Here is a 13,417-nt window from a genome sequence, read left to right as displayed (position 1 = left end):
GGAAGCTGGTAAAGAACAGTCTCAGTTTTTTTCAGTGAAGTATGAAATACAGTTCTTAGCTGAGAATGGGGAGGAAGTGCTATGGGAAGTGTAAGGATAGAGAAAGAAATTTTTGTCCATTGTGAGTGGGGTAGTCAATCAATTAGAGATGTGTAAAAGGACTTCCCCGTGTAAAAGGCTGCAGTGAGCAATGAGATTGAGATTACACTGAGATTATGAAGCACGAATTTGTTTTATTTTAAAATGAAAATATTTCCTTCTCCTCCTTTCCAATAGAAGAAAAACAATAACTATTATTCTTACCACACATGTTGTAGCATAAAATTTAAGTGGACTGAATCAACATGATTTTGTGATTTTTCTCAAGCTCCATTAAGCACCCATGGGTAGAAAATGGAAAACAGGATTTAGAGAGTGATCATTCTGGATATAACCCTGCATATATAAAACTCTCTCAACTCAATTTCATTCAATTAACCAAATCAAATGTGTGGTAAAAACCATTGTAAATAAATTTTAGAAAATTTATGATGAAACACACTACCCCATCCTCAGTAGAAATATAATGGATTGAGTGGGGTGCAGATTGTTACATTTTACTGGCAGACTCTGTTGCTCTGCGATTGGTTTTGTTTAACTGTTTTTTTTTCCTTATAAGAGGGTGATCTACAGCAATGGACAGAGTACTGGGCTTGGTATCAGAAAATCATGTTGAATCATGCATGAGACACTTAATCTTGTTGACCTCTAATTCCTCCTTTGTGAAATTTGGATTAAGGGATGTTTGAGATCTCACCTCTAGATCTATGAAACTAACTTTCTTGGTTGTTGTGAACATCAATGAATGTATTTGAAATGTTTTCCCAATCTTCATAAAAGTCAGCTTTTATTGGAAATTACAATTATGGAAAATGTTTTAATGGGGGAGGGAAACTATCAATTATTAAGTACCTATTATATATCAAGTACTGTGCTAAGTACTTTACAAATATCTCATTTGATCCTCACAACAATCTATCTCTGTGTGTCTGTCTGTGTCTCTGTCTATCTCTGTCTGTCTCTGTCTATCTCTGTATCTCTATGTCTGTGTCTGTCTGTTTGTCTCTCTCTCTCCGTTATTTGCGTGTAACTGCCCTGGTAAGTAGGTGTTACTATTAAGTACCTACTACCTACTATGTATCAGGTGCTAAGAACTTTACAAATATCATTTGATCCTCACAACAATCTCTCTCTGTCTCTGTGTCTCCCTTTCTCTCTTTCTGTTTCTCTCCACAACTATCTCAATAAGAAGGTATTACTATATAATTGAAGAAACTGAGGCACAAAGAGGTTAAATGACTTGTTCAGTATTATAGAATGAGGGAGTATCTGAGGTCAGATTTGAACTCAGGTGTTTGTGATTTCAGGTTGATTCTGCTGCAGTACTCAGTTGTCAGTATGAGTTGCATGTTGAGGATTTTTAAAGCATCCATATGTAATATCTCTGGGTTTCTCTGCTGATTTGCACTTCAATCCATCATGAGCTAGGTCCTAAAATGTTTGCTGTTATTTTAGGCTCTAGAGGTAACTCTGTGCATATGCACACCTAATATGATAGCTCCCGAATCCCATCAGTAAGCTTCCCATTAACAGTCAGCTAGTATGCTTAATTGGCTTTCAGTAAAGATCTTTATTAGGATGACACAATAAGGATAGTTGGTGCAAAATATCTCTGCCTTTCCTAAATCCTGGAGACACACCACCACATAGAGACAGTGGGAAGAGTGGGGCCAAATTAAAAACAAAATACAGGCAGAATACACTTAAGAAAGGAGGAAACACAACTCGTACTGGAAATCCTTTCTTTCCACAATTCTCAAGCAATTCCTCTTGGGTATAGCTCTCCACTACAAAGTTTACTTATCAGGACTCCAAGAATCTTCCTTTCTTGAGCCCATAGTTAGCATTTATATCAAAGGATCATGATTTTTTTCTACATTCATCTATTCTCAGTTTATCTCTCCACTCCTGGCTTGATATAGTATAGTGATTATGAGATCATGACCAGTGGCAGGCAGAGAAGAGATAGTCCTATCTGCCTCAACTAGAACAATTCTTGCTAGTGGCTTAGTTCTTCCTTTACTTCTGAGTCCAATATTTGAAGTAGCACCCTCAGTTCTTGAACTATTAAAAGATTTCTCCGGCTTTTGAAAACGCCAGAGATTAGCTTCTTTATTCAGCTAATCATAGTTCTCCCCAATGATCCAAGCAAAAAGACGTATACATCATAAAGAGATTGCAAGGTGGCATTTACATATTAAAATTTCATTATATGTGACTATATTCTACAAGCCCTGAATTCTAGCTGCCTCCCACTACAATAAAATATTTTTAAAAAGGGAGAAAGAATAGAGAGACAGACACTTATAAAAATAAAGAGGGGGAGAGAGAAACACAGAGAGAGACAGAGAGATACATAAAGACACACAGAAGTAAACAGAGGAAGAGAAAAAGAGAAAGACAGAGGGAGGAAGGCAGAGAAAGGGGGAGAGGGAGGGAATGAATGTGTGTGTGTGTGTGTGTGTGTGTGTGTGTGTGTGTGTGTGTGTGTGTGTTAGAGAGAGAGAGAGAGAGAGAGAGAGAGAGAGAGAGAGAGAGAGAAAGAGAGAGAGAGAGAGAAATGAGAGAAATTGAGCCAATATTAGCAGGTGGTTTAGTTGGTTTATATACTGCACAATTTTGTGTGGTTACCCAGGTACTAACAGTACCACCATCTCAGGTAACAGAGGAAAATGTCTAGGGGGTTAAAGGTGACAATTCATTTAGGACAGTAGAGTGGGTAGCCTGTGACTGTCCTCCTTCTGTCCTCCTCTACCTTTTTCTACTCATCACTCCCACTCCAAATATTGTCTGTTGCTTGTCAACTGTTCTCCTTTTCCAGAACCTTTTTGATCTTTGTGAATCCTCATTTCTCCTCTGGTCTATCTGCTTCTTCCCATCTGCTTTTAGCCACTTCTTTGTCTCTCTTTCCCTGAAAGCTTTCTTAGTGTTTCACCCCCAGTTCTATCACTTCCCTTTCATCTGGTTTCTCTAGATGCAGGCATGCTGACCCAATGGACAGGACCAGCTGTCTATTAACCCTCCATTAACCTTCTGTATAGCCACTGGGATGTGACAACAACTATTTAAGCCGGAGTAAATTTTCCTATCTGTTATTAACTTAATTTGGTGTTGGGGTATAGATAGACTGCTTTCCATGCAGTATATTTGGAAAATTAAAATAGTAGCCCTCTATCTATTATGCTAAGCATATCCTTGGTCAGGAAATGGTGATTTATGGTTCTCATTATTTATGGTGGAAGTTTATAAAATTTTAGCCATTTAGAAGAAATTCAGGAAAATTTAGGAAATTAGCACAAAAGCAAAAACAGAATTCTTCCTTTGCATTTTGGGGAAGTACCACTTAAAGAGGGCTTCTGGGTAAAACTAGTAATAAAGTTGTCAGGTCTAAAATTGATTGAGTGAAATTTATTTTTACTGTTACAACAATTCTAAATCTAAAGCTATGGCTTTGAAGACTTTCACAAAAATAGAGAACTTAAATGTAAATATAGTTATTTCTAAAAATTCTAAATATATATTCTATATTTTAAATTTATGTATATATTTACATTTAAGTTTCTTTGGTTGTAGAATTATATTGGCTCTAACTGTTGCAAATGTAAATTTATTCAGTGGGAACCTCCTTCCCATAGTGCATTCATTTGCATGTGCAATCCCAGTTCAATTTTTGTCTTTTTTCTTCTTTAACTCTTGCCTCCCAAGAACAAAGTCAACTAATGTGAAAAATCTGTAGTGAATAAGACACCACTATTGACGCTTTTAAATAGACTTGTATATAATCACATGATTATTTTCCAGCTATTTTAAGATGTACAACTTTATGATTTGTTTAACTTTTTAGGACAAGAGAGGTGTTTATAATATATCTGAGTTTGGGTAATTATAATGCTTAGTAGGAAGGAAAGGGAAAAAAATTAACAGGATAGTTTGGTCATGGTTCCACATTAAACAACAATAATAATTATTATGATAATTAGTATGTACGAAACTCCTTGGCAGCTAAGTGAATCAGTGGACAGAGCAGTGGGTTTGGAGTCAGAAAACCAAAGTTCAAATCTGGCTTCTGACACTTAATAACTGTGTGAACTTCAGCAAGTTATTTAATCTCTGCTTGCCTTAATCAATCGGAGAAGGAAATGGTAAATACTGGACAAGACAATAAATGAACAACCAAAAAAACCCTACCATCTTAAAGTTTACAAAATGATTTTATATGCTTAATATATTTTTAGAATCTAGGCTCCTTGAGGGCAGGGACTGTTTCATTTTTGTTTCTATATTCCTGGCATATAGTGGTCACTTAAATGTTGATTGTTTTCATAACAACTCTGTGAAGAAGCTACTATAAGCATTATTATTCTTATTTGAAGGGAATCCCTTCCTTTCCCTTCATCTCTGTATTCATCATTTCTCACAATGCAGTAACTTATACAGTACAATAATTAAATTCATAAATCACAATTTGTTTAACCAACAAGCAGCTATTTTGTTTCCAGTTCTTTGCTACCACAAAAAGTGCTGCTATAAAAATTTTGGTATCTAAGGGATTTTCTTAAGGTGTATGCATAGTAGTAGAACCTTTGAGGGGAAGTGAATGGACATTTTAGTCCACTTTATTGACAAAATGCTTTCCAAAATGACAGTGCTGATTCACAGCTCCACCAACGCTGTCCTAATGTGCGTATCGTCCCACAATACTTCTAGCATTGACTAATCTGATTGACTAATCAATCCTATCAAGATTTTTTTCAGTTTGTGTTTCTCTCATTATTAATGATTTGGAGTATTTTTTCACATGGCTATTAATAATTTACAATTCTTCTTTTGAGAAATGTTTGTAGGAAATGGTATTTGAGCTGAATCTTTGAAGAAATTTGGGAAATGAACAAGTAAAGATGAGGGGGCCAGAGCATATCAGGTACTGGAAATAGCCAGTGAAAAGATTTGGAGAGAAAAAATAGAGTATGGTATTTGAGGAATAGCAAGTGGGCCAATGTGGCTGGATTATCATATGTGGGCAAGAGAATAAAACATAAGGAACCTGGCAAGATAGAGAGAGACAAGGTTATAAAGAGTTTTAAATGCCTAGCAGAGTTCACACATGATATTGGAAGTAATTGGGAGTCATTGGAGTTTATTAAGCAGCATTATACTTTAGACTACCCTTCAGAACAGTCACCTCAACTGAATGGGATAATGGATCTCTCCCTAAAATGAATGGATCTCCAACAGGGAGACTAGTTGGGAGATAATTGCAACAGTCCAGGTAAAAAGTAATGAGGACCTGAATGAGGATGTAGGTGTGTGAATGGAGAAAAGAAAACATTCAAAAATGTTATGAAGGTAGAAACAATAAGTTTTAGAAATATTGAAAATATGTTGTGAGTGATGGTGAAGAAATTGAGGATGTGACTTTAGGTAGTGATTTTGAGTGACTTGAAAAATATACATATCCTTGATAATAATTGGGAAATATGGAAGAGGTCTCAGGGGAAAGATAATGAATTTTGTTTTTGACATGTTGAGTTTGGGATGTCTAGGGGATATCTGATTTGACTTTTCTAGGAGGAAGTGGGTGTTACAGGACCATGATTTAGGAGAGAATAGAACTGGATATATAGATCTAGAAATAATTTGCATAGAGATAAATGAACCCATGAGAATGATGAGATCATTAAATGTGGGGTAGAGTAGAGTGGAAGTGTATACCTATACATATGGATTTGGAACTGGGAAGGACCACAGATGTCATGTACTTCAATTCCTTCATTTCAGAGATGATAAAACTAAGTCCCAGAGAGGTAAAGTGATTTAAAATCTCATCTACAAAGACAGTAATTGTGTTTAAATTCAGATCTTTTAGACTCCAATGCTTTTTTCACTGTTACATGCTGTCACATAGTAAATGCTTACCAAATATTTGTTGATTGACTGACTAAATGAATATAGTTTTAAATGGGCTTATGAGATCTTATTTAATCATAGAAACTGCTTTATTGCCAAGAATACCCCTGATGATTTTACTGGACTCCTCCTTGGTCCAGATCCTAGAAGGAGAGCAGGAAATCCATAAACACTTACTGATTGATTGTTTAATTTTCCTATCCTGAGAGTGGGATTGGTGAATTGAGCAAATTAAGTTTTGTTAGGGTGAACTCTGCAACATTTCTCCTGGTAGAGAAATACACTGGGGACTCTCCATTGAGGTAAAACTTGTCCTATTTTATTCAGCAGCAAAACTGACAAGGTGTCTGGGCATCAGAAAACGAACACATTACAGCGCTTGTCCTTCAGTGTATCCTCTCTCCTTATTTACATATTTCTCATAAAAGGTACATCTTTAGAGTTCAACTCCTAAAAGTGTACATGCTAATTTTTCTACAGATCTATTATGTATGAACTAGAAGAGACTATTCTCTTCTCCGTGTGTAGAGGATTTGCGAGTGTAACCCCCATTAGTGCTAATGGCAGATCTATGCATAAATTCTTCAACTCGGAGAATAAAGAATCCAGGACGTCCAACTAAGCCAAATGACTCCCAAGTAGAGTGACAGAGAGTAAAAACAGGAGGCAGGAGAGCTGGATGCTGAGGAAAGAATAAATTTAAATTTTCATATGTAAGTGGTGAATTTAAAGCAAAAGGAACCTGGACAAAAGGAACAAATGAAACTATTTCCCATTCTCGACTTTCCCATCCTACTTCATGATCATCAGCTACTAAAAGGAGGCATCTAAGTTGCTTAGTGGTTGGAGCTCTGGGAATGGCATCAGAAAGGCCTGAATTCAAATCCAGCTTCAGACACTTACTAGCTGTGGGATTTTGGACCATTCAATACTCACTGCCTCCAATTTTTTTTCTTATTGATATTTCTTGTTTTTACTTTGCCGAGATTTTTACCTGTACTCTTCTCTTCCCCTCTCAGACAGCTAGTGTTGTGCTGGTAAATATTTAATAATTGAATCTGAAAAAATGTTTCTATGACAAACTTTTAAGTTTCATCTGAATTGTTACCACTTTCTCCATCACTTTCTTAAATACAGACGATCACCTGAACAAAAAAATCAAACTCTAATTTGTAGCATTGGCCAATTTCCAATGTGTGAATAGTTACCTTGAAAATTTAACAGTTGGCTTTCTACAACTTGAGCTGGCTCCAGCACATTGCTGTAGAGTCATTCCTTCTTTTTATTAGTAGATGGAGCCACTCCCATTAATAGAAAACCACATATTTCTAATGTTATACTGAAAGTATTTGGGGTTAATTGCAGCAAACCCTCCTATTAGGTAAATTTCCATCTTTTTTCAAAGAAGACATAGGGAAGAAGAAGGAAATAGGCAGCTATATAGTACCTACTATGTGTCAGGCATTATGCTGAGTTTATTACAAATATCATCTCATTTGACTCTCACAACAACTCCATGATGACGTTATTTCCCATATTTTACAGTTAAGGAAACTGAACTTAAGTGCCTTGCTCAGGATCACATCACTAGTAAATATCTGAATCTGGCTCTGAATCTGACTCCAGGTCTGGTGCTCTAACTAATTCTGATTTTCTCCATCATATCATAATATCTCTTTGAAAAAAATAAGACTTGTAGAAAGACTGATTTTCCTCTTAGATTAAGAGGAAAGTAAAACTCATAACAAGTAATATGCTATATCCACTGACTGAAGACTTGATGAGGTAAGGGATTTTATCATAAGATCATAGATCTAAAGGCAATGGCACAGTGGGTAGAGCCCTGGCCCCGGAGTCAGGAATACTCATCTTCCTGAGTTCAGATCCAGCCTCAGATACTTACTAGCATGGGTAAGTCATCGAATCCCATTTGCCTCAGTTTCCTCATCTACAAAACTGGAGAAGGAAATGGCAAATATTTCTGCCTAAAAAACCCCAAATGGGGTCAGACACAGCTGAATTTATTTCATAGATGAGGAAACTCAGGTCTAGAGACCTGTTGACAGGCCAAAGTCACTCTGGTTAATATTAACAACATTGAGATGTAAGTCCAGATTCTCTGAATCCAAATACAAAAATGCTTCCACCTATTCTATTGCTTCTATATAATTTTAGAAGATGCAGAAGCTTAAAAGACATTGGATACCAATCTCTCACTGCCTTGTCTCAAATCCCCATCCTTCACCCTCTCAATCCTTCAATCACTCTAACTATGACAGCGAAAGAAGGGTGGAAATAGAGTGTGAGCTAAGACCCAAAAAATGATCAAAACAGGACTGAGCTGTAAAATATTGTGCCAAAGTCAGAAGGGGATTTAGAGACAACCTATTGACATAATTCTGTCACATAAAATGTAATCAGTTTCTTTAGCATTTAGTGATATTTAATTGTATTTAAATTTAATTGTTAAAGACAAGACTTCTGCCTAGTAACATATGTGACTTTTGGCACAATAATTTTTGGCCTATAAATTGGTGATTTCCACCGACAGCACTTGTCCATCGGTGCATATGTCTTAGACTGACATAGCAGATGGATAATGAGGCCCCATATGAAGTACTCTCTGGCCCCTCCAGTTGCCAATGCTTCCTCCCCCAAATTACTTTATATTTATCTTGTTTATATCTCACAGATACTTATACCTGTACTTAACTCTTGTCTATCCCCAAAGATTCCTAGCTTCTTGGAGTCAAGGAATGTTTTATATTTATTATTTTTTCCCTCTGTAACCTCAGGGCCTAACATAGCGTCCGTGCTCAGTAGGCACTTAATAGATGCTTTAGGGTTGATTTAGATAGAAATTGAACAGGAAAAAGGGAGAGGGCCAGAATATGGGAAAGTTCAAAGTTCTTTAAATGACCCAAACCCATCTTTTAAACATCAGTATTCTTAGGTGACAATCTATTACTGTGATTTATGAAACATTAATCTCTGAAGAATTAAAGTTAAATATCAGTTATGAAGAGGTACATAGTAGGTCTGAGCAGAATGTAACCCCTTATAAAGATTATATAGAAGCAGAAAAATCAACTAATCAATGTTTTTATTGAGTTCTAGGGCTACAAAGACACAAAGGAAGTTAGTCCTTGATCTCAAGAAATTTATATTCTAGTGAGGAGATGACACACACATATCTAAGTATATATACACATATATAAACATACATGTACATATATGTATATATGTTTGTATATATAACAAAATAAATACAAAGTGACTATAGGAGGACATTAGTAATTAGAGGGAGTCAGAAAAGCAGGAAAGACTACATGTAGAAGGAAGCCCCTGAGGTGTTCTTTGTAGGAAATCAGAGAAGCTGAAAGGCAGAGATAAAGAGGGAGAACATTCTAGGAATAGGGGACAGTCATTCCAAATGCATGGAAACAAGAAATGGGAAAGTGTTTGTGCTTTAAAAATGACATATGGCTTGATCGTGGAGCAAGAATCAAGGGTGATCAGGTAAGAGCTTGTGTGTTCTCTTCATAATTTAGAAATGTTGAGAGAACATGAGATAAGACTCGAGCATAATGGTTGGATTGACCATGGTGGACTTATGGGGTCATGGTGGGACAAAAAGGAGAGTCAACAAAATTGGGCATCCATCAAGAAAGAGTTGCAGCTTTTATCATTAGCAGGACTATTCCCATGAGGGAGATAACTTTTTACTAGAGCATCGTGTTCACTGTCTAGTTCTTAAGAAGTAAGAGATACAATTCTGGACCTTAGGTCTTAAAGGAGAGCAATAAAAGACACAATTATGGAAATTCCATTTTCAATAGCTAGGTTGAGCACAATATGTTTCTTTCAGTGTGTCATTTTCACAGTTTTATAATAGCAGAAAGCATAAGTACTAAATTTTGACATTTCTCTGTGTTACAAAGATGTGCTCTAACATGTGGAGACTATGTGGATATTTTCTTCCATCCTGCCTCGCATTTCTATTTCTATATTTGAAACTAGTTCTTCAAGGCACACATATGAGAATCAATATCATTGTAATATATCTGAACAAAGGTATATTTATTTATGTATAAACATGTATACACACATATGTATATATGCATGTATGTATATGTGTGTTCTTTATACACACACACACACATATATATATATACACATGCATACATAATAATACACTCAAATATGGAATAGTAAAAGACAATGCTAAGGGACAATTTTAATAATTGGTATGTTGTTTCAGCAATGTTGAGAACTTCTGGTATGGAAATTCCTTCCACCAATACAGCCATCTATCTATAGTAGGTAAGTCTTCATGAGTGGTTCCAGGCACATTAAATGATTTGGCCAGTGTCACAAAACCTGTAAAAATTAGAGGTAAGATCTGAATATAAGAGTTCTAGGGATCAGATCTTTTTGCCTTTTTGTCATTCTCCTTCCCTTCCCGTTCACCTCTCTTTCTGTCTCTATCTCTGTTTCTTCCTTTCTCTCACTCTCTCTACCTCTCTCTGTTTCTCGCTATGTGTCTCTGCTTATTTTTTATTTTCTCTTTCTCTTTCCTCTTTTTTGTCTCTTTTCCTCTTTCTTTTCCCACTATTTCTGGCCTTTATATCTCTGCCTCTCCTCTCTCTCTTTCTCTCTTTTATGTTTCCTTCCAATTCCTTTCTTTTTCCTTGTTACTTTTTCTTCTCTCCCTTTTCCTTCCTTCCTTTCTTTTTCCTCATTAGTTCATCCTCTCTTCTTTCCTTTCTCTTTCTCTCTCCTTCCCTCTCCACTTGCCTTCTCTCACCTTCCTTTTTCTTTTTGCCTTCTCCCCTTTCTTACTTTTTCTTTTCTTTCTCTCTTCACTCTCTTATCTTCACCTATCATTTCTTATCTTCCCTTCTTCTTTTCACTCTTCTCTTCTCCTTTTGACTTTCCATCTCCTTCCTCCTCCCCTTCCTTTTTTCCTTTCCCTTTCCTTCTATCTTCTCTCCTTCTTTCCCCTTTCTCCTCCTCCTCTACTCTCTAACTTTATTAGAATGTGTTCTAATAAGAATATATTCGTACAGCTGTGTGCATGTGAGACAGATTTTTGTGTATAGCTCATACAACCACTCTCATATATACAAACAGATAAAACTGTAGCTGTTATATCTGTGGAATTGATGAGGCCCCCAATTTCCCCTCCTTGCTGCTTTCTACTATTCTTTGTTGCATCCAGACCTTTGGCAAAACTCAAGCAAGTTCATTAAATTGAATATCAATGGAAAGGAAGGGTAGAGCTTATTTAATTTTACCCCAGTTCTCATAGGATAAGACCTTATTTATTCCAGCACATTTTCTAATTTTCTTAGTTGCCATAAATCCAAGAGCTTTACAGTCATGCTTTCTACCACTAAGTAATAGCATCATTTGAGAAATGCTCACATTGCTTGGAACAATAGTAATCAATATCACTGTTTCCATTGTCACTGAATTTTCTGAATTTTCTTAACAGAATCTTGAATATTTGAGAAGTTGAATTTCATCAATAGAGGATTCAATTTATTATGTTCATGAATATACATAAACATATATCTATATCTACATGTACCTGAAATCTAGCTTTTGGTTATTTTCTTTTTGTTGGGCAGTAATATAGCAAATATTCCAAAGAACCTTTACTGAGTGATTATGTTCCAGATACAGGCAATATAAAAATTTGAAATAATCTCAATAATTTCTACCTTATAGTTTTTTCTTGATACTTGTTTTCTTGATCATAGGTTGATTTTTTTCTCTCAAGTATCAAGAAAAAATACTTGGGAGAAAATAATCAACCTGGCTACAGATATGAAAATGAAAAATATCTAGAGTAAATAATGCTAAAGTAGAGTTGCCAAGAACTGCAAAATTCTTCCTTTTGACCATGATCAGATGGACAACTAGAATCTTGACATAGTACCAAAACTGGATGAGACAGATGCACATTTTCTTCCCACAGAAATCCTCTGCTGCTCCTGCACCAAATCCTCCCCCCTTTATTTTGTCCCATGCAAAAGCCCTCTTCTCTTGCTTGTCTTTCAGATATTTATCAGTTAATTAGTACATGAACAAGTAAGTATCTATTTGCTGAACACCAAGCTAAATAGATAGATGAATATCCACTTTTTATATATAAAAAGATAACATTGAAACCATTCATATTCTCAAAAACTTTGTAATCTAACTATAGTCGAGAAAATGTTCATATATAGATATATACTAGTGTTAAAATTAATCTTTATTAAATACCTTCTATGTGTGAGGGACTATAGTAATCACTGGAAATACAAAGGTAATTTGAGGTATGGGGGAGACATTAGCAACTGTGGGATCAGGAAAAGTTTTATGTAAAAATGAGGCATTTGAGTTGAGACTAAAAGGAAATGAAAGATTCTTAGTGATGCCATTGATGATGGATTACTTTCTGAAAATGGAAAAAAGCCAATATAAAGGCATAGTAAGAGGAAATGGAGTGTGGTGTGAGAGGAACCTTCAAGATACCTCCCTTTGGATCTACCTCCTTCACCACTTCATACCTGTTGTCTTTTTCCCTTCACCTCATCCCCAGGTGGTGGTCAAATGATCTCTAGCTACATCATAGAGCATAAACTGAACTCTTCAGTTAATAGATAATCCCTTTGAAATCTCAACACACACACACACACACACACACACACACACACACACACTCATTCACTAAATATATCTCAGCAATGAAAATTGCTCAACATTCTGATTCTTCTTGAGAACAGTGAGAAATGTTCTTTGGTTGATAAGAGGTGAATGCATACTGATTTCTGGTATGTTTCTTTTGTAATTTAATTGTCTTGCTATCTGATAGCAGGAACTCACAGGATGACTTCCCTAATCCTTAGATTTTATAGAACAAAGTCTAAGAAAATACAAAAAAAGAGTTTTTCTTTGGAAACCCATTTTCCCCCTGATTTTTTCCTGGATGATTGTTTCTGCTGGTCTTTTTGCCCTGAGTTTTCTGGAATCGTTGAGGTATATTGGGAAGCAAGAGGAGCCTTTGTGTGCTGGTAGCTCCAGTTTCCCTGGGAGATTTGTAGAAGTTGGCAGCTGGCAAGCTCCTGAATGAGGCCCCCCTCACAATTAACTATCAGACAGGAGAAGGAGCTGACAGTCTTACCTTCTTGGCTGCAGGAATGAATGATTAATGAACGAATCTATTTTATGCAAAGTAATTCAGAGCTGCAAGGTAATCACTTTGATAAAATTATGATCTTATTTGACAGGACAGTGGGAATAAAAGACAAAAAAAGACAGAAGGACTGAAAAGGATTCTCTATGGAAAAATTTTGGATGGATAAACTGAGCCAGTTGGTTAAGTCATAGATGGAGCATTAAGTAATTGTGTCTGTATGAA

This window comes from Antechinus flavipes, chromosome 4 (assembly GCF_016432865.1).
Source record: "Antechinus flavipes isolate AdamAnt ecotype Samford, QLD, Australia chromosome 4, AdamAnt_v2, whole genome shotgun sequence".
Taxonomy (NCBI): domain Eukaryota; kingdom Metazoa; phylum Chordata; class Mammalia; order Dasyuromorphia; family Dasyuridae; genus Antechinus; species Antechinus flavipes.
Note: the sequence above shows the minus strand (reverse complement) of the source record.